Source organism: Nilaparvata lugens, chromosome X, assembly GCF_014356525.2.
Source record: "Nilaparvata lugens isolate BPH chromosome X, ASM1435652v1, whole genome shotgun sequence".
NCBI lineage: Eukaryota > Metazoa > Arthropoda > Insecta > Hemiptera > Delphacidae > Nilaparvata > Nilaparvata lugens.
In genome coordinates, this window is record NC_052518.1 from 67,138,227 (window position 1) to 67,163,393 (window position 25,167).

A 25,167-nucleotide genomic window follows, 5' to 3' on the forward strand; every position below is an offset into this window, starting at 1 on the left:
AGGGGGCTTCTATTGCCTCAATTTCGCCCACATCACTTTTATTGTAAAGTGTAAATAAAAGTCATTTATCTATCTATCTATCTTTGTCTGGTTAGTTGACTGCTTTATTCTCTCTGCTATATGTCTTTAATAATATTCGTCTGAGATAAGAAATGTTAGCAGGCTAACGTACAGAAGTTGAGCTCCCGTTTCAATCGGTGTTTTGAGTGGGTTATTGTAAACAGTTTTTCTTCAAATTTTGACAAGGTGTGCTTTGAATAGTATTACAGCCGATCGTGTGATTTGATAGTGGAAATCTCTTTTAGAAGCGTGTATAATCCATTTTCAAAGTTTTACATTAATGTCTAAACCGAACACTCGTTTCGGATCCAAGGCCGTTGTTGGTGATAAGGCTGCATCGTCACCTGCCCAAAAGCAGCAGCAGCGTGCGCAACAGAACAAACAACAACGGAGAGGGGATACTAGCCGGCCTCACTCCTCTTCGTCTTGCTCGTCGGCTGCGGACGGCATCCCCGTTGCCATGACGACCCAGAGCCAAGTCACCGAGGCATTGGAAGCGCTGCTACTCTGCGATGACTTCTGCGATCAGCTTGCGGCGAGAATAGAAGACCGTCTGCGTGACAGCCTATGCGCGACCGTCACCGCTGCATTGGAGGGCAAGCTTCAGGCTGCTGTTGAGAGGATCGACATACTCTCCAAGGAGAATGAAGCTCTGAAAAAAAGGTGGAGCAGCTACAAATAGCCAGTGACAGCCGTTTGGATGGTCTCGCTCAGTATCAGCGGCGAAACAACGTGAGAGTGTCTGGCGTGCCGGAGACCGAGGACGACGAAGTATCGACGAGTGTGGTGGCCATGGCGGACCTCCTCAACTCCAAGCTGGGGTTGGCGATAAGGCCGGATGACATCGACCGGTGCCACCGCGTCGGGCGCAAAGCGAGGGCGAACGAGCAGTCTGGTGCACCACCTCGACCTCGGCAGGTGCTCATTAAATTCATCAGCTATCAGCGCCGCAGCAGTGTAATTTCATCCAGGCACAAGCTCAAGAGCACCGGAATTTCAATCCACGAGGACCTCACCAAGCCAAGACACATCTTCTTAAGGCGAGTGGCTGACAAAGTCGGCTACAAGAACGTGTGGTCCCGTGATGGCAAAGTGATTTGGAGAGAAAATGGTAAAATTTTTACACACACTTTCAATGACCCAAATGATAGAATACAATTAGAAAACTCATAGAAACTGAGGAAGTGAGAAACATGAATAGGAAATTTGGTGAGTTGTAACTGTTTTCTTAAATAATCTTCATCAAGTGATAATATGTATTCCCTTGAATTTTATTATAAGTTATCACCTCTAACAGGATTGCATTAATACCTTTTTTGAATCCTTCTCAATAAATTATGAATACTTTAATAGCGTATATCAGTCCAATAATTATTTATCTTTTTTCTCAAAGAAAACATGCTTTACTTTCTATTGTAGTTTTCTGGAGGGGGGAATTTCAATTACTATACCTCAATCTGCTATAATTTCATTTTCGATCATCATTTATATGGCCAGAATCCTTATTTCAATATGAGATCAATCGGAGATTCTTCCTGTTTAATTATCATACTGATATCTTAGATATGCATCTTGAATCAATTCTCAACTAACATAATTTGAATGAATTAAGGGTGCTTGAGAGTTTCAAGAAGTATTCCAACATGTTCATATTTGTTTATTCCATTTTCCCTACGTTACTCAATTTTTCTTCTCTCTTCAACGTTGATATGAATCTCGAATTGATTATGTATTATAACGATTTGAGAGAATGAAGAGTGCTTGAAGGTTTCAAGAAGGAATTTCGCATGTGAAATGTATTTTTATTTTTAATTCAATTATCATACTGATATCTTAGATATGAATCTTGAATCCTTTCCTTATCAATATAATTTGAATGACCTAAGGATGCTTGAAAGTTTCAAGTTGTATTCCAACATGTTCATATTTGTTTATTCCATTTTTCTTTACGTTATTTAATTTTTCTTATCTCTTTAACGTTGATTTTGTTTGATATGAATCTGGAATTCATGATGTATTACAACGATTCAAGAGAATGAAGAGTGCTTGAAGGTTTCAAGAAGTGATCTCACATGTGTAATGTATTTTTATTTTTCAAATCTTCAATTTTTTTTTCAACGTTGAGAATTGTCATACATTTTTTTTATCATATTATCACAACAACAGTAATGTCTAGTACTCATAAAACTAATGCATTTTGCTTCTCACAAATTTATTTGCGGAAATAGCTCAGATTGTATATCTTTGTACAACTAGATATTTAGTGGGAGCTCCACTTTGTTCAAGTCTGAATACATAGTAAAATACATACATACAAATATAAACTTTCTTGTCTCAATTTCATTTTTATTTTATTTTATTTATTTTTTCATTTAAAATACTTTAATCACTTATCAGTGACTCTTCATAGTCACGTAGCCTCTATATCTCTAAAATAACTCAATTATCAAATAAACTATTATTTTCTCAAATTGCTCAATTAGAAAACTATTCATAGTGTCATTGCATACGGTTTTTTGTACTGATATATAAATTTTCTCATTTCTTAATTATTAATATGTCTGATTTCATAAACGAGCTGAAGTCAGTTTTTTGTGATCATTCAAACGCACTAAAGATGTGTCATATCAACGCCCAATCTCTACCGGCGCACTTTGATGAGTTCAAATTGATGCTCTCACGTGTTAATATTGATGTTATTGCCATAAGTGAAACGTTTTTGAAGCCAAGTCTTCTGTCTAGCTATTTTTGAGTCCCTGGGTATACCCTATTCAGGAACGACCGAACCGGTAAGGGTGGCGGAGGTGTTGCTGTGTACATTCGATCGCAGTTTCCGGCCAAAGATGTTGTTGCATCGTCGCCCCAATTATACTCATGTTCACCTGAATTTCTGATGGTTGAAGTGACGGTTGGCTCAGAGAACTTGTTGGTTGTGGTTGTATATCGACCTCCCAAAGCAGGTAGATTGTTCATCCTTGAAAGCGACCTGGTTAATGTTATGCATAGGTATCAGCATGTTCAATGCAGACCAGATGAAGGATACATTTGAAAGTAGGCAGGTGAGGTCCCTATTCGAGTCGATGAATATGACAATTCTCGATAGTTCACCCACTTTCCATACTGAGACTTGCCACACATTGCTTGATCTTGTGATAGTCAGTGATCCAGATTTTGTCCTATCGAATGGTCAAATGTCATTCAGTATGTCAGCTCATGATTTGATCTATATCATCTCTAGTCTTGAACATAACATCAGATATACTTCAAATAGTAAAGGCAGGAATCTGAGGGATATTGGTCTGGACCGTTGCTTTGCTGATGCTGTGGAAAAGCCTTGGCACGATATTGTGCATTTGGATGATATCGATGATAAGGTGAATGCTTTCAACTCCATGGTTTTGTCAATTTTTGATCAACATGCACCGGAACGTGACTTCAAGGTCCAGCGTAGACCATGCCCTTGGTTTAATAGGGAGATATCTCTACTGAGGCGTGAGAGAGACAAAGCTAGGCGCGACCATTCGAGGACCGGCTGCAGTGTAGACTTTGTAAGGTATAAGACTTTGAGAAACCAGTTGAGGTCAGTTTGTAGGAGAGCTAAGATCCAATATTATAATCGGCTATTTGATGGTAAGCATTCTACTTCAGATCTCTGGAAGAACATTCGGAAGGTTGAGATTGTCCCTCCGAAGTCAAGAACTACAGCTGTTAATGTGTCCTTGGACCAACTTAATAGGTTCTTCTCCACTCCATCGCCGCCCTCTTCATTTTCTCACCATTAATTGAACTATGCCATGATAAACCAAACCAATCACACACTTCCATGGGAAAAATTCTTCTTTGCTTACATCCTTCCTGAGAAAATCTCCTCAATTATCCTTTCAATTGGGAAAAATAATAAAGGTGTTGATGGCATTCCAATAACGTTCTATAAAATTATATTACCCATTATCCTTCTGGCAATTACACACATATTCAACTTTTCCCTACAAATGAGAGTTTTTCCTTCACTTTGGAAGCACTCTTTAATATGTCCCGTCCCTAAAGTAAGTAGTCCTTGCTCCCCTGAAAACTTCCGTCCTATCAGCATAGTTTGCACTATTTCTAAGGCGCTTGAGAGGGTGGTACACGAGCAGACGACATCATACCTGAATTCATTCAATTTCTTTGATCAAAATCAGTCTGGCTATCGCTCATCGCATAGTACATCTACAGCTCTTTTGAAAATGACAGATGACATTCGTAATGCCATGGACAACCGTATGTTCTCTCTCCTTGTCACATTTGATTTCACTAAAGCTTTTGATAACGTTTGTCATTCAATTCTGCTACATAAACTTGCAAATCAATGTAATTTTTCTTCTTCATGTCTCTCCTGGTTTGAATCCTATCTAAGCAATAGGTATCAACGTGAGAGAGGAGTGGTTACCTGTTGCAGCAGGCGTTCCTCAGGGAACAATACTTGGTCACCTCCTCTTCTCTATTTATATGAATAATCTCCCTCAAATTTTTCATGACATATCATACCATATTTATGCTGATGACCTTGTGTGTTACAATCAATTTCCTTCCGACAGTGCTGCTGACTCTATTGCCGCGATGAATGCTAACATTCAGAATTTGATTGTTTGGGCTAATGCGCACTGCTTGAGACTCAATGCAAATAAATGCAAAAGCATCATTATCCCTTATGGTCCGTTGTATAACCAAATAGATTTTAATACACTTCCTCGAGTATTGCTGGCCAATCATGCTCTGCATTTTGAAAGTTGTGTGAAAGTCTTGGGCATACAGCTTGATAAAAACATGAATTGGTCGAATCAGATTGGTGAACTGATAAAGCGAGTGTTTGCCACTGTGCACCAATTGAAAAGGTTAAAAAATTTCCTTCCAACTCACCTTCGGGTTTCACTAGTGCACAGCTTGGTAATTCCCATCATTTGATTACTGCAGCATCGTTTATAACGACATTACTGAGGAGCTGAATTTGAAATTACAACGATTGCTCAACTACGCAATTCGGTTTATTTTTGATGAGAGAAGAGATGACCACTATGCATCACTCCATATTACAGGAGGTTAAATTGGATGAAGTTGAAGGAGAGGAGACAATACTTCATGTTGAGTCTTGTTTATCAGCTGATTGTCAAGGGGAGAGGTCCTCAGTATTTGAAGGAAAGATTCACACTCCTGGCTCATATTCACAGCAGGAACACGAGACAGCATGAATACTTCCTTCGAATAATACCTCGTCACCGCACAGTTATGTATAATAGCTCATTTACGGTCACGGCCTCAAGACTTTGGAACGATCTGCCCAATGATGTTATTTTTGCGGCAACCTTGGGACGTTCAGGTCCAGGCTTGTTGCTCTGTTGAATGAGGATACATAGATATGTTTTTAGCCACAATCTTTTTGTTGATGTTGTGAATACTTTTTTATTGAAAATTTGCAATAATCGTTGTACAGTAACAATATTATTTTGCTTGTATTGCTGGAGTATTGGAGCGTTTGATTGAAAATCACCTGTAAATCATAATATCCAATGGCATTTCATTTTCGTTTATTGTATGTATTATTATGCATCTTACATTTTTTGTTAATTATTTTAGAATTATATAGAATTATTATCTATGTATTATCATATCTCTTATTATTATGCGAATGTAATAAAATAATTTATGTTATGTAGCTGTGTTATCATTTAAGATGATTTGTAAAACTGTAATTTTGTAACCATGTTACCATAGGCGACAAGCCTAGTAACGATTGTTAAATAAAATCTTTCTATCTATCTATCTATCTTTTCCTTTTATTTTTGACTCCACAATCATATAATTTTCTCAGATTAGAATATTTATCTTTGTGATCCTGCTCTCCAGTCAGTATGTGTGTAGTATTAGCATCAAGAATTCTCTGTCTCAACTTTCTAATTGTTTCTGTTATTTTGAATTGTTTTTTCTCAGGGCGCCAAGTTTTTTATATTTGAATGGGCAGATGAAAATTAGATGGTACTGCATTGTCTTGATAAAAATATCGTACTTATAATTTATAGATCCTGTATTTGTCAGTTAACTCGAATTCTCTGTATGCAGATCAGTTTGCCTAATTAGTTCCATGTTTTGAGTGTTCAATTGCCTAATCTTTGTCATATGATTGGAGATTCACGGCTGTGTCTGAAATGCATTCTTATCATTCTATCTGTAATCTTGACTGCAGGCCTGTCCATGTTTGTATTACCGTAATCTTTTCTAGTTTCTGTGTCTGTAGTTTGTCGAGTTGGTGGAAGCTGTACTTATCTAAACTATGTTGTGCCAAGATTTTCTCTAGTTTTCTCAAATTTGGAAAATCTTTCAGAGAGTTTATAATCATATAAATCCCCCATAATTGCAATACTCGCGTTTTTTGTCATGATATTAGTAGAAAACTTGTCCATATAATATTCTAAGAAAATGCAGGGTATTCCCTGGTGTCAGTCTGTTGATTCATACAATTGTAAGCCCTTGAGATTTTGTTTCAAATTTCAGGGCAGCCATTTTACATATCATTTCCTTTCCAGAATCATCTATAATTTCCTTCGATTTTAATTACTATTGAACAATAAGTATTTTAGTTATATCCTCCTTCATTGAAAAAAATATAGTTTTTGGCATTTTTCCCCATTATCTCAACAATTTATTGTTGAAGTTACATACTACTATTCAGTTCTATTCGATTACTCGGCTAATCTCACATAATAATTGATATTTTTAGCAAAAAAAAAAAAAAATGAAGAGGTTTGTGCAATCTCTCGCCACCATTATTTAGAGAAGAAAGCATTTTAGGACCCCTGTTTGAAATCACTAGAAAAGTTTTTCGGCCTATTTTGAAACATTCTGTATATGAGCTTCTCTTAAGTTCCACTGAATTGGTTGGAAAGGTTTTCATTTTTCAGCAATACGGAGAATTAAAATAAGAAGCATTGCGTAGAAATTATCAGGTTTCCACATTCAATGAATATTGATTATTATTAACTTCATGATTACCAATAAAACATATAAAATAGAAGAAGAGAGTGCAAAGCGTTTAATTAAGGACAATATTGTAATGACAGTACATTATCTAAAGAACTCCTGTTGTTCATTTAGAAGCACAAGGACACACACACAAACACAATTTAATGCGTAATGTGATAATTGTTGTTAGTTTTCCAGCCCATTTGGTATTATTCCGATTAGAGGTGAAACAATGAGAGAGTAGGAAAACTTGCCAGAATTAATGAACAAACCGTTTATCAGAACTATCACCTACATGGAATTGTTTCTATTACTCATTACTCATTGACATGATAGTAATATAGGGAGGATTCATTGAGTGAGAAAAATAGCAAAAATTGGTGCTTATTAATCGTTCATTACTGGATTGAATTGTTCTCCATTTATGGAGTTATTCATTCCATCCTTATTATCTCATTTTCTCTATTGTTCATAAGTATGATTAAATCAATCATTCTCGTTAAATTATGAAGTTCAAAATGTGACGTAAAAGAGAAATTCTTCAAACTTTAATGAATAGGTCCATAATACTCATCTATTTTGCTATCCATGACGAGCTGCGAGTTAATAATAATTCGTTTTTGAACTATTATGCCGACACTGTAAGACTGTAGTGTCGTCATAATCGTTCAAAAACGAATAGTTTCAGTTACCGGTACTTCTAATAATTGAAAAGTAATGGAATACTCATTTTATCATATTTCCATGATTTCACTGTCAACCGGCCTTAGATATTTATCAAATAGAACCTATAGATCTAATACATTCAATGATCCATTAGATTGATAAAGTGTTCCAGGCTTAGAGACTGATGCAGACAGAAACTTGTAATTGTAATTTGACTTCAATTGTGGAACATTTTCTATCTCCTTCGACCTCAGTTATTTTGTATTAATCTTCTCAAAGAACAACTTTTTCTGATGAGATATGCCTGAACCGTGAAAATGTGGAATTTTGTTCTCGACTTCTATAAATTAACGCATCGTACTTCACACAAATATTTATAAAATATCATTCATTAGAAAAGGAAGGGAGATTTTTTCCACAATCATTAGAGACAGAGTTACATTATTTTTTCAAGTGCTTCCTTGATTAATATGATTGGAAGCAGCGATTTGCTAAAATGAAAGACATGTCATTGTGTAGGCTACTCCATTTTGAAATACCATTTACAATAAGTACTATCTACAAAACTATCTATTCAACTATGTGTTTTAAAATGTCAACACTTTGGTTAGGTTGGATCAGTTTTGAAGTTATATCAGGAACTTCTATTAACCTAACCTCAAACATGATAGAACAGAGAGGGTTCAATTCCACAAATCGGATATCCTCTACAGTGTAATGTTTAACACGTGCGCCTCCCAATACAAGGGTCTTAGGTTCGAATCCCAGAAGGTACTACAAGGTAGAAGGTGAGAATCGATAGGAGATTAGGGGTCCATTCCACCACAAAGAATATCGTTTTTGGTGGAAAACCTGGGTTGTTGACTCAAATAACGCATTAAAACCCTTGAAAAAGCTCAATGTGATCTGGTTCTTACATCCTCTCTCTCACTCACTCCACTCAACTCTCTCTCTCTCACACCCTTCACACTTACACTCACACTCTCACTCTCACCAGAGATAAGGGAAGATCTGAGTTCTGGATTCTGAGTACTGAGTTCTCTCTGTTCTCACTCAGTGTACACTCACCTCACTCAGCGTTTACTCAGTCTACATTCACTCACTCACTCACTCAATCAGTGCATACAAACTCACTCACACACTATTATAATAATTATCTTAATGATTTTAAGGAAATATTTACATCGCTTGGTTTTAATGTTGTGGGTGTGAGTAAGTCTTTGAATATATTTAATGAATATTCCTTGTTTCGTAATGATAGGATTGAAAAGGCGAGGGGAGTGGTGACAGTTTATGTCCGTTTATCTTTGAGGCCCATCCAAACTAGTTCATGTTTCACCTCAGCCGTACTCCAGATCTCCTAGATTCTTATTTGTTTAATTGACTAAAAACATTATTAAGGTGGTAGTGTGTGTTGTTCATCGTCCTTCAGATGCTGGTCGGCTTTCTCTACTTGAGGATGCTATAATAGATCACTTGGGCAACTATCAACACTTTACTTTGCTAGGTGACTTAATGAAAACAAATTTTGAAAAAAGACAGCTTGTAAGAATGATAAGTTATATGAGTTGATTTTGTTCATGATACATTACCAACCTACCATCTGCCTCACTCTACTTGATCTAGCCATTGTCAGTGATAAAGATTGTGTCTCATATTATGACCAGATGTTCTCACATCATGACCTTCTTTATCTGATGCACAACTTGGAAAAACCTCATCACAATCCATCTTTTACATACAGAAATTATAAAAACTTCTATATGAATACGGTTCTCGAGGAGGCAATTGATCTTCCATGGCAAGAAGAAAATCCAAAAGAACAAGTGATGAAATTGATTCTACTCCTTATCAAGTTTTGCGAATCTCTTTGCCGTAATGCTAAGCTTCGATACTTTCATGAACAATAAATTCAACAGAAATAGTTCAGTGGTTGCTATATGGAATATTGTACGTAAGCTTGGAGCACAAAATTCTAAATGCCAAGATGCCCCAATCAATATTTCGCAATGAGCGAAATGAGCATTATTTATTATGATGCTCTTAATAACTACTTTGTTACATCTAACAATGTTGTAGTAGCACTTGATATTTCGCAAGATCAATTTCTGAATCAATTTCAACATGTCCTTTCCGATGAGACATTCTTCTTTTTTTATGTTTGCCTTTCCTTTACTTCTCTTTCACTTAACTCTTTACTTCACTTCTCTTTTCCATATACATAAATAATCTTCCGATGATATTTTCATACTCCAACTATCTTTTTGCCGACGATCTCATCATATATCTTCATTTTCCTTCTGAAAGCTTCCATTTGTGTGTGACTCAAAGTATCGACATAGGCCGCCCAGGCCAGTGATAAGCTTGTAATTGACTAATCCTCCATCAGTCATCATTGATGAATATGTTTTAATCTATTTTTCATGTGTCCGTATTCTTTGTGCCTTGATTGACAGTTCAACTGTAATGAGCAGACTCATTACACATGTGTGTAATAAAGTTTTTGGTGGTATGCATCAGCTGAAAAGGATTGGGAATTATTTGTCTAAATCAGCTAGAGCTACACTAGTGAATCCGTTGATTCTATTCCATTATTTTTTTGTTGCTTTGTATAATGATATTTCCAATGAACTGAGTAACACATTGCAGCGGTCTATGAACTTTGCTGTGCGTTTCATCTATGATGCCAGAAGAGATGCGCATATCACTCCCCTTTTTGCTGATCCTGGCTGGCTTAAACTGAGGGAGCGTCGAAAGTTCTTCATTCTCTGTTTGACTTTCAGGGTGTGTGGGTTCTGGATGAAGGACCAGGCTACATTTGTTGATCTTTCACAGTGATTTAAAGCGTTAATCCTGGACGAGGAGCAAGGTCACATCAATATAATCTGCAATTTCAATTGCATTAAACAGCAATTTTCAATCATTCCTTTGTGGATACGGCCACAAGAATATAGAATGCCTGAAAATATTGTTCATTCCAGCTCATTGGCTATTTCCAAAAAAAGGCTCCACCAACTTCTCAGCAACTATCAAGCATAGAGCGTAGGATTCAGCACTGATGTTTGTTGCTTTACACCATTTTTACATAGTGTTTATGAATAATTGGATTGAAGCATTTTGGGTGGGTTCAATGTGGTTATTATAATTTATTATAATTCCATGAGAATTGATTGGACCAATAATAATTTAATTATGACAATTTGTCAATCTCATAAAATTTTCTTCTTAAATTCTAGTGCTCTCTTCCATAACCTGTATCTTCATCATAACTTTCTTCTTTTATTATACATTATTTTCTGACACTTGTCCTCCCTTCTTCATCACAAATATTTTCAATATTTTTCAATTCTATTGTAATGGTATTTTACTTTTTCTGTCTCACTTTTATAATTTTAATGTATTTGCTTATTATTATTCCTTTTGTATATTTGGAGAAATTTTTTTTTAATTTGTAATTTCGCATGAATTTAGTATGATTGTTATGTTTACAAATGCAATAGGTCTTTCAAGACCTGGCATGTAGGCTAATAAATTAATCAATCAATCAGTCACTCACTCTCACTCTTACTTGCACTCACCCTCACACTCACACACACACTCCCCCTCACACCAATACTCACACTCCCAGTCACACACACTTACACTCACCCTCACACTCACACACACACTCCCTCTCACACCAATACTAACACTCACACACACACTTACACTCAACTCAATAGCAGTCACAGCTTTGTTTGGCTCAATCAAAGTTTAATTTGTTAGGTTAGCTTTAGCTCATAGGTGAGTTTATATACACTTTTAGCTCTTTAGGCCTTTTTATATTTGAGCTCAAACTCTCTGACTTCAGTGTGCTGATCAACATCAATCACTATGCATGTGAGAAAGAGATATCATATGAGCATGTTATACATTTGACAATGAAATAAATGAATCAATTAATACAGTCACCATTATCAGAGCTTTGTCCATCCTCAGCAGCCATTTGCCCATATAGGCCTATCACACCAATGAGCATTGGTGAGCATTCGGTGTATTCAAAGCATGGACTGACTGCGACTGGTGCTAGGCAGGCAAAACAAAAGCTGCAGCTTACCAGTATTAATGAGGTATCACAAGCTGTGAATCATATGGAACTGGAGAAGTTTCAAGTTCGATAGCAAGCACCTAGAAAGTTGAATGGCAATTACGGAAAGTTGTGAAGCAAGCATTTGATGAGGCTGAGGAAAATCAGGATAAGTTTAATACAGGTGGAGGATATGAGATGGAAATTAATAATAGCAGTGATGAGGATGATGATGAAAAATGTTGAATTGAATCTCATGATGCAACAGTTCAAGACATTTCTGCTTAAACTGATCTAGCTTGTAAACAGTTGGCAAATTATGTGAGAGGATCATTGAGAAACGACAATAGAGATTTTAATGGACCAAGAGTGAGAGACACCACCACCTACTAATTGTGCAAGTATTCAACTTTTGGAGAGAATGGTGATGTTGATGGAGGATGATAAGCTGATGGATGATGGAGGATGATAAGGTGGTGGATGATGGAGGATGATAAGGTGGTGGATGATGGAAAAGATGAGAATATTAAGAAAAATCTGGTGTGGTACACTCACACAACTTTCCTTGCTCATATTTGAAACTAAGATCAGACTTCTGTATATGTGTATATATAATTATTGTTTTCAGAGTCCTTTTTCTTTGTGTAAATTGTGTGAAACTCGTTGATTTTTTTAGTCCTAATTTTTTTAAAGTCGTCAAAACAGCTGTTCTATAGATGAAATATCTCGACTATGTGTTCTTTTTATGAACTGCGCTACCTACCTACCTCATGCACAAGAAGGAGGTTACCATTTACCAAGTCCATTTATCAAGGATGGGGTGGACCCCCCATTAGTTTCCCAGATAGGAGACTCATGCCAGTTGATAGAGCTGATAAATAACTATACAGGGTATGAATTTGAAAAAAATCGGTCAAGTTATTTTTGAGAAAATCGTGAAAAACATGGTTTTTTAGTAATTATCCGCCATTTTTCTCAAGAATATTACGGAGCTCCTGAAATTTTCCCGGAAATGAGACTCATGTCAGTTGATAGGGCTTAAAAATAGCTATCCATGATATAAATTTGAAGAAAATCGTTAGAGCCGTTTTAGAGAAAACCGTGAAAAACATGGTTTTTTTAGTAATTATCCGCCATTTTTCTCAAGAATATTACGGAGCTCCTGAAATTTTCTCAAAAATGAAACTCATGTCAGTTGATAGGGCTTATAAATAGCTATCCATGGTATAAATTTGAAGAAAATCGTTAGAGCCGTTTTCGAGAAAACCGTGAAAAACATGGTTTTTTCGTCATTATCCGCTATTTTTCTCAAGAATATTACAGAGCTCCTGAAATTTTCTCAAAAATGAGACTTATGTCAGTTGATAGGGCTTATAAATAGCTATCCATGGTATAAATTTGAAGAAAATCGTTAAAGCCGTTTTCGAGAAAACCGTGAAAAACATGGTTTTTTCGTCATTATCCGCCATTTTTCTCAAGAATATTACAGAGCTCCTGAAATTTTCCCAGTAATGAGACTCATGCCAGTTGATAGGGCTTATAAATAGCTATCCATGGTATGAATTTGAAGAAAATCGTTAGAGCCGTTTTTGAGAAAAACGTGAAAAACATGGTTTTTTAGTAATTATCCGCCATTTTTTCCGCCATCTTGAATTGAATTTCATTGAATTTCTTATTGTCGGATCCTCATGGTATAAGGACTTCAAGTTTAAAATTTCAAGTCAATCGATTGATTAGGAATGGAGTTATCGTGTTCACAGACATACACACACACACATACACACACACAGACCAACCCCCAAAAATCATGTTTTTGGACTCAGGGGGACTTGAAACGTATAGAAAACTTGAAATCAGGGTACCTTAATTTTTTTTGGAAAGCAATACTTTCCTTACCTATGGTAATAGGGCAAGGAAAGTAAAAATGAGTCTGAAATGGAGGTGGAGGATTAGGAGGAGGAGGAAGAGGAGGGGTAGGAGAAGGAGGAGGAGGAGAAGAAGAAGGAGGGGGAGAAGAAGAAGGAGGAGAATGAAAAGGATCGGGAGGCTGAGGAGGAGGATGCAGAGGATGGTGAGAGTACAGTGGTGAAAAATACTGTTACACCTCAAAGGAGCATTGACTACTTGAAACAAAGAGGTTGTAAAGTGATTCAACAACATCAGCAGGGTATCGTCTCAACCTGAAACAATGTCATAAGTACTATCAAATTCAAAAAGTACCACTTGATATCATCCACAGACTCTGTAATAAGCGTATCTGAACCTGGAGGACCTGATGAGTAGGAGACCACTGCCTGGGACTCTAACCACTCAGAGACCATGAGAATGGTAACAAAATCAAAAGACAACTTCATATGAGATATTCATAATGTTGAATAATATTATGAAATAGATATTGTGAATAGAAGAACAATATGTATTTTTAAACTCATGTGTTATTATTACAAAACCCTGATTTCACAGTATTAGAAGAAAATCAGCAGCCTGAAATAAAAAAATTAATAATTCAAGACAGTAGAGTTATTCAAGGGATTTCGTGGGCACTTTGTGGAAATATAAACAGACCTAAATATTCTGATTTAAGTGTACTTCAGGATATTCGAACCACTTGATGCGCATTTGGGGGTCGCGACTGGGCCGCGTAATGACCGATTCAAAATGGCGGATCCAGCGCTCATTGAAACGGCCATAGAATGATTAAAATCGATGGTAGAGACCTTTAGTAAACGTGAATCGAATCACAATAAACAGCTATTCTACAAAGTTTGTTATCACACATTTTCACCTATAAGTTAACATGATTTTAACCGACAAAAGTGCACTTTTTCAAAACATTTCATTTTCAAAAGTTTTTTTTCGGAATAACTACTTTCAACGACAATTTTTTATAAGTTACCAAACAAAAGTTATTTCAAATATAATTTGTCATCTGCTATTCCCGTTTGTTTCAAGTTTCTATCACCTTTAAACAAAATCCCAACTCCAGAATAAAATATGATAGAAACTTGAAACAAACGGGAATAGCAGATGACAAATTATATTTCAAAGAACTTTTGTTTGGTAACTTATATCCAAAAATCGTCGTTGAAAGTAGTTATTCCGAAAAATTCTCTTTAAAATGAATGTTTTGTGTTGGAGCCAGCTCTAGTTTTCATTTTTCGTTTTTGAATTGGACGCGCGCTCCTCGTTCAGTTCGTATTTCTTTCACTTGAGTGCGTCGCGCTCACTTGCCGGTAGGTTTTTTCCTTCAGTTCAGTCTCGCTTTGTAACAGCTTGCCTCAAGTCGGGATTGATATTATTCGTCGATCATTCCCAGAAGAAAATCGTTCTTCAAATTATTATTTTTTCATTAATGTTAAATCGTACACCATAAACCTACGTTTGGAAGAGTGTTTGCCAAACTCCCTTTAGTTGAAAGTTTTAAACTATTATTTTTCGATTGGAAAGTTCACCGATCTATAGTCTTTAAAGACATTGTAAATATCTCGTCAGAAATATATGTGCAACGTTATATGATGGAAGCCGAATTTACCAACAGTAGATGACAATTAAGCTTGCCTTTTCACCATCCTTGATTCATCTCCTACCTCGGGAACACCTGAATACCTTACCTGGGAATTGTAAGCTCAATAATATAAATATTACATTAGGTACTCTGCAGATTTTCGGTGAGTTGTTCTTTTATATATTCGTTGCATGTACTTGTTTCTGTAGAGATATCACTTGTTTCTTTTCTATTCAATACAGTCCACTTTACATCAAAATTATTGATTACCAATTTAAAATCAATATAAATTTCTTAAAGTTGAACCTTAGAGTTTACACTGGTCCACCAGGCCAGATTTTATTGGCTATTTTTTATTCAAATATTTGGCAAGCACTTATCCAATTTATTGTAAATCGTTTGTGCATGCTAGGGTTCAAACCTGCTTGTACATTATGAATTGAGCGGATCAAGTTGGTTCACTCTTATCTCTATTGTCCGATCGGAACCGTTACTTTGCAATGCTGATAACGTTATCGCTTAGCTTGCTTCGTCTATTGAGCTTTCTCTGTTCAATTTGTACTAACATTATCATTTTGCTTGCTTGAATCATCAATGAAAATCGTTCATTGTTGCATTCGTAATTTTATTCGAAAATTAGTAAATGAAAATCATTAAGACCTTTCCAATATCCAATCATGAGTGAAACAAAGTTAAAGCTCAAACGAGCTAAACTTGAGCAATATTTCTATCGTATTCAACGTACTTTCGATTTGTCGAAAAAGGCTTTAAAAGAAGAAACTAGTGCTAAACAATTTCTAATTCTCTATAGTTCCACTCTTAAAACTGTTCAGGATTATGAAGCTGTTGAAATGGAAATACAGGAGCTTGAAATGGAAAAAGACCCGGAATTTGTACCCAAATTTAGTAGTTCACATATGGAAATGTTCGAACATATGGAAGCAATTGCTAGTGAATTGAAAAAACGCAGTCAGGTTGTACCTAGTGTTTCTACCCCGGCTCAACCTGTATCTTCCAATAAGGATTCGTCTAATATTTTACCGAAAATTGAAATTCCTGTGTTCGACGGAGATCAATCAAAATGGGCGGTATTCTACGAAATGTTTAAATGCATGATTCATGACAACAAATCGATTCCAAATCAACAAAAGGTCCAATATCTGGTGTCCAAACTATCTGGAGAAGCGGCTAATATTTCACGTCATCTACCACCTATTGCTAATAATTATGAAATTATTTGGGATGCATTAATTAAGCGGTTCAATGACCCCCGCTCACTCTCAAATGTGTACTTGAAACAAATTTTCGAATTCAATTGTCTAAAATCTGAGTCTCGTGCAGGTTTAGTTTCTATAGTCGATCAGTTCTGTGGTTCAATTACTGCTTTAAAACGCCTACGAGGTGAAGATGTATCTGATGCAATATTTCTGTTCCAAGCGTTGAAAATTTTAGATCCTGTTTCTCGAAAGGCATTTGAAGCTTCAGTTCATACTAAGGATGATCCCACATATACTGATTTTGTTTCATTCATCGAAAGGCAGATTAAATCGTTACCGCATGACGAATCGTCTAAACAATGCAAGCCAGTAGTGAAACCAATACCAAAATCCAAAGTGTTGGTTGTTCAATCGAATTCGCAAGTGACCAAATCACCGGTAAAAATATCAGAATGTCTGAAATGTTCGATGACAAATCATAAATTGATCAATTGTCGTCTTTTTCGTCAGTTATCACCTTGGGACCGTTTTCGTTTTGTTAAGGAGAAGGGTTGCTGTTTGAAATGTTTCTCGCCAGCCCATCGTAGTAAAGATTGTACTTCTTCCAACTGCGAGGAATGTAGTCAGAAGCATAATTCGCTTTTACATTTCGGAAATTCGTCATCAAATTCGGATGCGAAAAAGGTAGAAAATAATACTATTACCTGTTGTTCTATCGATTCGAAGTCGGCACCGTATAGTGTTCTACTATCAACTGCTCAAGTCGAGGTACCTGATAAGAGAGGTAGATTGCACAAAATAAGAGTTTTAGTTGATTCAGCTAGTCAAAGTCATTTCATTACTCGTAAACTTTGTCGTAAATTGCAACTATCGATTTCTCCTCTCCAATTAATTGTGAATGGTTTTGGCGGAAATTCGCAATCAGTTTTTGGTCGTACTTTTGTCACGCTTCAATCTCGACTCGATTCTAGTGTTAAATTTTCCATTGAACCATTAGTTGTCGAAAAAATCATGGAACAGCTTCCCACTAGTAAAATTGATAATTCTAAATTATCAAATTTGTTTGGTCTTCGACTTGCTGATGAAAGTTATCACATTCCCAGCGAAATTGACGCTATTATAGGAGCTGAATTAGTGCCCCATATTTTCCGAAATGGTCGTGTGGAAATTGAATCGAATTATTTGATGGCCTTGGAAAGTGTTTTCGGTTATATTTTGATGGGTAGAGCCCCTATTTTAACTCAATCTTCAGAAAATTCAACGTGTTTGATGACTTGTCTAACATCACCGTTGGATAAGTTAGTTTGAAAATTTTGGGAAGTGGAAAGCGTTCCAGATGTAGGAAAACAACTCACTGCTGAGGAGTTAGAATGCGAGAAGGATTTTGCATCGTCCGTTCGTCGTGAAAATTCGGGTAGATTCGTTGTCTCATTATCGTTTTCAAAATCCCCTGATTGTCTTGGTGATTCTTATGCTATGTCAGAACGTCGACTCATCAGTTTGGAGAAACGACTGGCACGTGATCCAAACATGCGTTTAGTGTATCACGATGTCCTCTTGGATTATCTCAAACAAGGACACATGCAATTGATAAAAAATCAGAGTGATAAAAGTGGTTATTTTATACCTCATCATGCTGTAATCAAAACTCAGAGTCAATCAACGCCTTTGCGTATTGTCTTTGACGCAGGCGCGAAAACTACTACTGGAGTATCATTGAATGATATACTTCATATCGGCCCCAAGTTGCAAACGGATATTTTCGTTCTGTTAGTCAATTTTCGGTTATTTTCTATCGCTGTAACTGCTGATATAAAGCAGATGTATAGACAGATTCTTGTCGATGAATCGTGTCGCAAATTTCAGCGTTTGTTATGGAGATTTTCGTCCAATGATCCCATACAAATTTTTGAATTAAAAACTGTCGTATTTGGTCTGAGTGAGTCACCGTTTCTAGCTCTCAGAACTGTCCATCAACTTGTTCAAGAAGAAGGTGAAAATTTCCCTGATGCTAAAGCTCGTATTCCGAGTGACATGTTTATGGATGATTTGGTGACAAGTGTGTCTTCTTTAGGTGAAGCAAATCGTCTTTGTAGTCAGGCTAAAGAATTGTTCGAGAGAGGCGGATTCGAACTTACTAAATGGAGTTCCAATTCACCTGAATTGATGAATGATTTCTCGGAAGATGAAAAATCGGCCTTGTCTAAAGATTTCGAGATGGGAAATTTGTTGGCTGTCCTAGGTTTGAAATGGCAACCTGGTAGTGATTCGTTTTGTTTTTCAGTGAATCCTAATCAGTCTGTTCCTACCAAACGTCACATTTTATCGGTAGTAGCACGCATTTTCGATCCTTTGGGACTCTTGTCACCCCTAACTTTGTTTCTTAAATGTTTAATTAAACAATTATGGAATGCTGGTCTTGATTGGGACGATTCAGTACCTCCCTCTATTGCGCTTCAATGGGAGACATGTCAGAAGGAGTTCCCTTTATTGTCCAATCTCTTCATACCACGTCATTTAGGAGTGATGAATGATTCGAAAATTACTGTCATTGGTTTCTGTGATGCATCGACTTTAGGTTATGGTGGTGTGATCTACATAAAATCTCAAATGGATATGCAACCTGCAACTATCACATTGTTGTGCGCTAAATCAAAGGTCGCGCCATCTAAGACTTTATCCATACCTAGGCTTGAATTATGCGCGGCGCTCTTGCTCGCTGAATTAATACAGGTTGTTGTCTCTGTTTTGAGCCTTCGTTGTCACGTGACTCGCGTTGTTGCATTATCGGATTCTACTGTTGTCTTACATTGGATCAGGGGCTGTCCATCTAGATGGCAATCTTTCGTCGCTAATCGAGTTACGAAAATTCAAGACTGTCCTATCAACGACTGGTTACACGTGGCAGGAAATTCAAACCCAGCTGATCCCATTTCGAGAGGTTTATCCCCTTCTGAAATAATTATCATGATTTGTGGTGGTCTGGCCCCTCTTGGCTAATGTTAGAAGAGAGTGATTGGCCCGTCAAGGTCGATCTGGAACCTATAGAGTGTCTACCTGAGGTCAAGGTTCACTCAATTGTCACTGTAGTACAGTCGGAAAATTCATCTATTAATTCGATTCATCTTTTAATTGCTCGTTGTTCCAACTACCAACGTCTATTGCGTATCATGGTGTTAATATTGAAAGTACTTCGTCTATTGCCTAAACCTCATGAATTAGATTTCGATTTGGCGGAAAAACATTTGTGTAAAGTGTACAAAAAATTCATTTTTCGAAAGAATTACTGGAATTGAAAGCTGGGAAAGAATGTACTTCTCATCTTCAACAACTGTCACCCTTTCTTGATCATGATATTATTCGTGTGGGTGGACGTTTACAAAATTCTGAGTTGAATTATGACAGCTGTCATCCGATTATATTACCGAAAAATGATCCATTGGTCACGGTTTTGATTGATTATTTTCATGAAAAGCACTGTCACGCTGGACCTCATTTATTGGCGTCTATTTTGAGACAAAAATATTGGATTTTATCAGCCCGTGTCCTTATAAGGAGTCATGTACGAAAATGTAACAAGTGTTTTCACTATCGTCCCACTCTTACACCGCCGAAAATGGGCAATCTGCCAGCCTGTAGAACTCTGTCGTCTAAACCATTCGTCCAATGTGGAGTTGATTATGGTGGACCCATTCGAATCACCATGGCCAGGCGTCGGAATCCTTTCATATTTAAATCGTACATTTGTCTTTTTGTCTGTATGGCAACTAAAGCCGTTCACATTGAATTAGTTTCGGACTTATCGACCCAAATGTTCTTATCAGCTTTTCGCCGTTTCCTTGCTCGACGAGGTCCTTGTAAGGTCATGTATTCCGATAATGGTACCAACTTCGTCGGCGCCTATGATGAGCTAATAAAATTGTCACGGATGCTGAACTCCAAGGAATATCAAAACCTGCTCCAGAATGAACTTGCTGATCATAGCATTGAGTGGAATTTCATCCCGCCAGGTTCACCTCACTTCGGCGGTCTTTGGGAGGCGAATATAAAATCAGTAAAGTCACACCTGTTTCGAGTTATTGGTAACCAGTTGTTGACTTACGAAGAATTGAACACTGTCTTAGTTCAAATTGAGGCTGTACTTAACTCACGCCCGTTATGTCAAATGAGCGCGGATCCGAGTGAACCCCTCGCCCTCACACCGGCTCATTTTCTCACTTTGACACCTCTTAAGTACCTTCCTATGTTAAATGTGGAAGATCGTCCAATGAATCGCTTGGATCGGTTTGAATTAGTCAATCAAATGGTTCAGTCTTTCTGGAGTCGTTGGCGCAAAGAATACTTACATGAATTACAAACCCGTGTGAAATGGTGTAAGGAATCCACCCCTCTCACGGTTGGTACAATCGTCCTAGTGGATCAACCAAATGTCGCACCGTTGAAATGGCCTCTGGGGGTGATTGAGGAAGTATTTCCCGGTGCTGACGGTGTCGTTCTAGTGGCTATGGTGCGGTGCGCCAATGGTCGCTTCAAAAGGCCGGCTACAAAGTTGTATCCGTTGCCTACTCAATAATTTTCCTTTTGCATTTTTTGTTTTATTCTCGTTTTGTTTTATTTTTTATTTCTTTCGTCGTTTATTCATTGTTTTTTTTCGTTTCTTTGTTCTCTAGCCTTGTCTGAAAATAGCTTTTCAGCCGGGGGGGGATGTTGGAGCCAGCTCTAGTTTTCATTTTTCGTTTTTGAATTGGACGCGCGCTCCTCGTTCAGTTCGTATTTCTTTCACTTGAGTGCGTCGCGCTCACTTGCCGGTAGGTTTTTTCCTTCAGTTCAGTCTCGCTTTGTAACAGCTTGCCTCAAGTCGGGATTGATATTATTCGTCGATCATTCCCAGAAGAAAATCGTTCTTCAAATTATTATTTTTTCGTTAATGTTAAATCGTACACCATAAACCTACGTTTGGAAGAGTGTTTGCCAAACTCCCTTTAGTTGAAAGTTTTAAACTATTATTTTTCGATTGGAAAGTTCACCGATCTATAGTCTTTAAAGACATTGTAAATATCTCGTCAGAAATATATGTGCAACGTTATATGATGGAAGCCGAATTTACCAACAGTAGATGACAATTAAGCTTGCCTTTTCACCATCCTTGATTCATCTCCTACCTCGGGGACACCTGAATACCTTACCTGGGAATTGTAAGCTCAATAATATAAATATTACATTAGGTACTCTGCAGATTTTCGGTGAGTTGTTCTTTTATATATTCGTTGCATGTACTTGTTTCTGTAGAGATATCACTTGTTTCTTTTCTATTCAATACAGTCCACTTTACATCAAAATTATTGATTACCAATTTAAAATCAATATAAATTTCTTAAAGTTGAACCTTAGAGTTTACATTTTGAAAAAGTGCACTTTTGTCGGTTAAAATCATGTTAACTTAAAGGTGGAAATGTGTGATAACAAACATTCTACCTGAATCCTGAGGTACCCTACTAGAATCAGAATATTTGAGTCTGTTTCCATCTTCACGAGCTGCCCACGAAACCCTCATTTTGTGTCATAAGAAGCCCTACTGGGACTGAACTCATCGGCCCATATAGCCCTAATAGGTCCATGTGGGCTATTATTTTTTCATCAATTAGAATACAGTATCTTTGCTATGTAGTGCAATTCTATTCAAATGTGAACTATATATATCCCACAACAATATTCATTTATGATGTATCAATATGTATATCAATTCATTTATATAGTTCCTTATAAAAACAATATGATCTATTATTACTATATAAGTATAGCCTAATCCTATTATATCAGTTTAGACACTACGATATCTCTAGTTTTAATACACGTTGTTATGTTAGTGCTTCAAGCATTATAGTTGAAAAGGTTATAATTATGTTGGCTAGAATTTTGATGAAATGAAACACAATTCAATTTATGGAACTAGGCTGGGGAATAGAGCCCTGAATCTAGATAAAATCAGAATTATTCGTTCTCACGCCATGTTGATAGGTTCAATAGCTGGGGCATTGACCACTCTGTTTTTACATTATGTTTGGGTTAGGTTAGGTTAATAGAAGTTCCTACAATAACTTCAAATGCCTGGTTAGGCCAGGTTAACTAAAGTGTTGACATTTAGTTGGATAGATAGTTTTGTGGATAGTACTATATTGTAGTTGCGGATGGTATTTCAAAATGGAGTTCACAATGACAAGTCCAGCACCATGAATCTATAATATAGGTAGAGGATCCCCCCACCTTTATCAAAGTCTAAAGTGAAGAAGAGACCGATTTTTTTTAGTCCTTCCATTTTTATCATTATCAATTTTTCTCCTTTTTTTCATTCAATTTATCTTTTACCATGAAAGTCGTTCTGACTAAATTTTTTTTAAGTTAGGTTCGATGATGTCATTCCTAGAAGTTAACTTGGATGATGTCACGCCCGGAAGTTAGGTGTGATGTCATGAACGTAGAGGTTTGGTCATGACTGGAATCTAGGTTAAGTTGCGCCAGGAATCGGTGCGCCAGCACCCGAGTTTTATTCGACGTACGGTACAAAGAATATTTAAAAGAAATGAAAACGTTACACAACAATCAAAAACGTCACATGGAACAATATGAATGATTGTATTAGTCATAATTTCAAGAAAGTATTATTGGAGACCACTCAGGTTTCAAATGGAAGCTTCCACTCGTGGTTTTAATGAAAGGTTCGGATGCCTCGATTTGCCTTCAATTATCACCTCACAGAACAAGAAACAAGAATAATTGTCTCCTTAGAGCAAAGAATTCCATACGTTTGAATAGTTAATGTACGGTAATGATATGAATAATATGGTAATGCAGTGACATCTGCGAAGAAAGTCATTATTTACTGAATCTGGTCGTGAGGTTGTTTATACAATATCACATCAAAGTCTCACAGTGTTGCCTGAGATTCATTATTATTCGAAGAAGTAGGATTTCAAAAGCATTGATATTTTTATTGAAATTTAGTCTTCTCAACAGTTTTAAATAATTATCAAAACGTGATAAGTCACTGAACTCATTCAATTTGAATTTACATGTTTTTCAATTTACTTATTGATTTGGATTTTCTGTTGCATTAGGATGGGGTTGAGTTGGAGTTTTGTTTGTTCTGTTTAGGATATTTTATAAACGGTCTGGCCAAGTTTTTAGCAAGCGTTTGTTTGGAAGCGAGTGCAACTGCATCTGCATAATATAGTGTGAGAGGTCTTTTGGAAAACGCAACTCTAACCGCTAAACGGTTTAGAAATAACTTGCCCCTTTCAATTTCCGTCAGAAGCCTGCTCTGCTAATATTCTCGCTCTCTATGCCCTGTAACAAGCTCAAACATTACCTACGGTACCCATACACTACATTTTCAATTACATTCAATTAGATGGAAGCAATGCAAAGTCAAAGATGTCAGCTAAAACTTAGTAAGTACCCTTGGTGAAGTAAAAGCCATAAAAATGCTTATGGTGGCTACAAACATACAAATACGATTTTCCATTGAAAATTCAAAAAATCCATTTACTGTATATAAATCTGCTCTGATCAGCTCTCTCAACTGAAAGTAGAATACAGAGTGATTCAAATCTACACAACAATCACTTGGGAGCTGAAATAAGAAAAACATCATAAGAAATAGATCATGAAATGTCTTAGTACAGAGTGAAAGCTTGGCAATCAGTAGGCCTACACTTAGTAACGTAAAAACCGCATAAAATGTTCATGGTGGTTACAAACATACAAATAATTAATAATTGTTCCTCATTACCATTGCTTCAAAAATTGAATAGAACTGGTTCCAGAGCTATTTCCTGGTAGCTGGTACCTGTTCAGAGACAGGACTAGTTCCGATACTGAGATAACTTACTATACTTTATTAAGATACGATACTTACTTATAACAACAATTGGTGCAATGGGATAGACGATTTTGTAAGTGTACTCTCATCACTATTAGCTGGAGATGTATTGATCATTATTGTTTACATATAAAATCAATTCCAAAAAAATGTATTATATTTTTAAATAATATATTATATATTCCAAAGAACATACAAAATCACGTTTCAACTGCATATGCACCACGATCAGCTGTTTGTTCAAACCTAATATTATAAGTGATATTTTTGCGATTAGGATCATATGATCTGATATCCTAGTCAATGAAGGTCCAAAAAAGCAGTTACGTTCCGAGAAAACATATCGTAGTGCATATGCAGTTGAAACGTGATTTGTATGTTCTCTGAAATATATCATATTATTATTTAAAAATATAAAATATTTTTTCGGAATTGATTTTATATGGAAACAATTATGATCAATACATCTCCACCTAATATTGATGGAAGTGGATAAAAGCAGAATCTCTCACCATCAATAGACCCTGACCCTCCCAGACGGTCATTCTCCCAAAAACCACAAGAAATTCCCCGGAAGCATTCCTCCCCAGACCCATAAAACATGAAATGCAGGTAATCACGGAAAATCAATTATTTCTGAAACCATTGATCGGAAAGAGTTCTATTGTATGTCATTCGATTCGTTACATTATGGACTACAATATTAATTCTATTCATTTTTTCAATAAAACAAACAGTTTCTTGATAAAATAGTATATATGTAGAAATTTGGGGGTTT

General features: G+C 36.5%; 1 protein-coding gene across 16 annotated transcripts in view; it reads right to left on the reverse strand.

The window, feature by feature from the left end:
• Window positions 1–25,167, reverse strand: part of LOC111050395 (potassium voltage-gated channel protein Shal) — a 517,077-nt gene that overhangs the window by 316,653 nt on the left and 175,257 nt on the right. Inside the window, exon 4 of one of the 16 annotated variants that reach the window (XR_005572986.1) lies at window positions 23,801–23,854. The exons of the other annotated variants lie outside the window; for them this stretch is intronic. The gene's annotated coding sequence lies outside the window, so the exon portion shown is untranslated. The remainder of the gene's footprint in view (window positions 1–23,800; window positions 23,855–25,167) is intronic. 16 annotated transcript variants of the gene reach the window in all.